This window comes from Vulpes vulpes, chromosome 3, assembly GCF_048418805.1.
Source record: "Vulpes vulpes isolate BD-2025 chromosome 3, VulVul3, whole genome shotgun sequence".
Lineage (NCBI taxonomy): Eukaryota > Metazoa > Chordata > Mammalia > Carnivora > Canidae > Vulpes > Vulpes vulpes.
This window is the reverse complement of record NC_132782.1, coordinates 66,898,240-66,902,393: the sequence shown is the minus strand read 5'-3', so window position 1 is coordinate 66,902,393 and position 4,154 is coordinate 66,898,240. Positions and strand designations below refer to the sequence as shown.

The 4,154-nt window shown below is 49.6% G+C and overlaps 1 long non-coding RNA gene across 1 annotated transcript; it reads right to left on the bottom strand.

The window, feature by feature from the left end:
• Positions 1 to 972: 972 nt before the first annotated feature.
• On the bottom strand, positions 973 to 4,154 carry LOC140598247 (uncharacterized). The gene is made up of 2 exons (XR_012000474.1): positions 3,967 to 4,154; positions 973 to 2,502 (listed from the first exon to the last, which is right to left on the bottom strand). It is a non-coding gene; the product is annotated as an uncharacterized lncRNA (long non-coding RNA).

Genomic DNA, 4,154 nt, shown 5'->3' with positions numbered 1-4,154 from the left:
CAGGGCTTCCGCCTATAACCTCCAGGCCTGACTGCTCCCGCATCTACTTTTTTTCCCCCAGAACACACCCTGAGCCACTGTTCACTTGTGTGTGCGATGGGCCCCAGGGGATATGGGGTCCATCAGCAGCTCTACACAGGGGATAATCTGGGGACACCTGGGTGGTTCAGGGGCTGAGCGTCTGCCTTCAGCTCAGCTCAGGATGCCAGGGTGCCGGGATCAAGTCCCACATCCAGCTCCCGCTGGGAGCCTGCTTCTCCCTCTGCCTGTGTCTCTGCCTCTCTCTGTGTCTCTTATAAGTAAATAAATAAAATCTAAAAAGAAAGAAAAAGAAAGAAAGAAAGAAAGAAAGAAAGAAAGAAAGAAAGAAAGAAAGAAAGAGAAAGAAAGAAAGAAAGAAAGAAAGAAAGAAAGAAAGAAAGAAAGAAAGAAAGAAAGAAAGAAAAGAAACTGCTTGTCTGGGGCTGGCTGCTACTGCAAAGCAACCCAGCAATGGGGAATGCATACGACCACCACTACGGCATGATTTTAGTGTTTGCATTTGGGTAGAGATAAAAGAGAAGTAGCCATCTCTGTCGCATCCCTGACTTTAAAATATATTTTATTTCCTAACTAAGCCCCAGCTGCTAAGAAAGAGCTTGAAGGAATAAAACAAACGGTGCTCCTGAAATTCTAAATGCACCACAGGCGTTCCTTCAGGTATAATAGGGAGTTCCTTCTAGACCTGAGGCCCCAAGGCCGCCGACCCCAGCAGAGTGATCTTTGTCATCAACAGAGGCCAGGAGCAAGAACAAGGAGAGGAAGAAAAGTGTCAGTGTCTGGGAGCTCACGGGTGAAGCGGGGCAGGGCTCCCCGAAGGCTGGAAATGTCCAGGATGATACAAAAGAAAAAATCACATAAGATTTAGAGAAAGAATCATTTTTAGACCCCAAATGGACATTGTGACACTAGATGGAAATGAAAACTATTCTCTTTCTTAAGCGAACTAATTTATTCAAAGACGTGTAAATATAGGTCCCATGGCCCATTTTAAACAAGCTGTGCTATGTTTTAACAAATATTCAGAGATCTGTTTCATAACTTTTGGAATTTAATTTCTAAAATATGTGTGACTGTACAAACTAAAACTTCCTTGTGGTGGTGCTCTTCAGGAAATCCCAAAGAAGTGGGGTTAGCACTGAACTATCGATAATCTTGCTCCACGTCGTCACTATTGGTAGAAATTCAAGTCTTCTGTATTTACCATGTTAGTTCCCACAACTGGCATTTCCAGTAAGTTCCGAGGAATAAAAATAATGGGCGTTCAGTGTGTTGTTCCTGAAATGGCTTGGCATATTCCCACCTAGAAGGGATCTTGCTTCCCGGATTTCTGTCTACATGGGTTCACCAAGCAAAGACCCACACCCTGGAGGTCACGACAGAACTTGGCCATCCCCAGACCTAGAGGCTGAAGCCCAAGCCCAAGGTGTGGGCTGGGCAGGTTCCTTCTGCTCCAGCCACTCTGCCCTCCTTTCTGGTAGTTTGTGGGTGACTTCACTGGCTCAGGCTGCCTTAACAAATACCCCAGACTTGGGGTGGGGGTGCTTACCTAACAGACGCAATTCCTCACAGTTCTGGAGGCCTGACATTTACATCGAGGTGCCTGCAAAAGCAATTTCCAGCAAGAACCCTCTCCCCAGAGTGTGGAGCGTGGCCTTCTCATTGTGTGCTCGGGTGGCAGAGAGCTCTGGTGTCTCTTCCTCTTCTCAGGAGGACACCCGTGCTCTCAGAAGAAGCCCACCCTTATGACCTCATTGCGCTGGACTACCTCCTGCTAGGCTTCATCTCCAAATACAGTCATCTTAGGAGTTAGAGTTTCAACACAGGACTTTGGAGAAAACACCATCCAGCCCATATTGACTGGTAGTCTTGGGCCTTCCCTGTGTAGGCACACTGCGATCTCTGCCCTCAGAGTCACACGACGTGCTCCCTCTGTGTCTGTATCCAAATTTCTTCTCAGATGGACACTGGCTACATTGGTTTAGGGCCCTTCCCAATGACCTCATTGTAACACGATCATCTGCAAAGGCTCTACTTCCACATAAGATCACATTGTGAAGTACTAGGGATTAGGACTTCAACATATGAATTTTTGGGGACACAAATCAACCTAGATCACCACGACCTTGAGACTGGCCCTTTGCGTGCCATCACCTCACACCTTCAGCACTGTTCCTTTCTGATTCCACTTTGCACACGTGATTCCCCATCAGAAACCTTGGATGGTTCTCAAAACATTGAGAATAAGCCAATGCCCTCAACCCTGGCATCTAAAATTCCCTTGGTGACCTTGCTAGCTGCTCCAGGAAGACTGGATACTGCAGAAAGTCCACGGGCTTGGTCCTCATGACACCCTTGCTTCACTTCTTGGCTCTTTCCTTTGTTATCTGTGTTGGGATTCAGCGTGGCCATGGAGCTCACCTCTCCAGGCACAGCTGGCTCACTGAGGGTGTTTTGAGGTTCCTGTTGAGAAAGCAGAGAGCAAATCAGCCCTGGAATCAGGGGGCGGATGCTCATGTTCCAGCCCCACTAGCTTCTGGCTGTGATCTGGGAGTGGTGGTGTGGTCTCTCTGAGCCTCAGTTTCTCACTCTGTAATACATTCCTGCTCCCACCCAGAGGGTTATTAATGCACGTGGAAGTCTTAGAATGGCACTAGGTGCCCAGCAAATTGCTCTGGCCAACTCCATACACCGTATGCATGCCTACTCATGTACCCATCACCTTTGGAGAAATCTCACACAGCCCGACCCCATCTCACCCCGTGGGTCTCCTCTCAAAGGCTATGCCTCTGACACAGCTTCTTGGATGCCCTGGTTCTGGCTCTGGTTCTCCCCCTCTCCCACCACTCCTTATCCCACTATACTGAGCTATTTTCTTCATTACCATCTGAAATCATGTTCTTTATTTTTTATTTTTATTTTTTATTTAAATTCAGTTAGTCAGCATGTAGTACATCATTCATTTCAGATGTAGTTTTCAATAATTCATCAGTTGCAGGTAACACCCAGTGCTCATTGCCTCACAGTCATTGTTAATACACTCATGGTCCATCCCCCAGGAACACTTGGGATTTCCTGAGACTGGCTTCTTGTCTGTGCACCTCACCGCCATACACCCAGCATCCAGCAGAGTGCATTGCTGGCTCAGTCTGTTGCGTAGATGAACAAAGAAGCCCCGGTGCCCAGGTACTCGGTGAGCCGGATAGGCCTTGACTGCTCCATCCCCCTGGCCGTCTGGCTCCATGTCCTTAACCCTCCCTCCTCTGAAGCTCTTTGACCTGTAGCCCAAACTCTTGCATGTGGTTCTCTTTCCAATTAGATGGCAAGTTCAGGAGTCTGACTGGGCTTCATGGCTCTGAATCTCGATAGCTCAGTTCAATGGGCCCAGAAAAGCTGAAGTAAGATAACAATGTTGCCACATTGCCCTCCCTCCCTGGGGTCTCGTGCTGTGCCCATCACGACTCTAGAAAGGAGTGACATCCCTGCATGCTGCTTTCAGATTCTAAGCCCGCGGGAGCAGTGCTAAACCAGAAGGCAGAGTGAAGACCTGCAGTGAGGACCCAGGCCCTCAGGGAGAAGGGACCCTGGCCCCACCCACAGTCTGTCCCCGTGCTGCCCACCACTCCCAGCGCCCACCATGTCTCCATGGAACCCACTCTACCCCAAACACCTCCCATGCCATCAGCTGCCCTTTGTTCCGGCTTTCCTTCTCCCAATCTCCCCATCCTGCCAACCACTTGCATGGGCTTCCTCTCTCTGCGTCTGGCTTGATACCCACCTTCTAAAACAATCTGACACCCAGGGCCTTTCTCCCCCTGCAGGCTGTTAGCCATGGCCTGACTGCCTCCTGACTGATGTCCTAGCCTCCTGTCCCAGCAGAATGGGAAACCCTGAAGGTATGTGCACTCCGTTTAGCACAAAACATACCCAGGAAGGCCTGGTGAGCGGGCTTCGTACTTATCCTGGGTATCCTTGATCCCTGCACCACTTGCTCCACGCCTGTGTGCTGCGGAACTCGCCCCAAGTGAGTCACCCCTCGCTGGGCCTAGCGTCCCCTCCCGCACTGGATTTGCTGCGCAGCTCGGTGATGAATATGGAAAAGCTCAGCCTCAGGC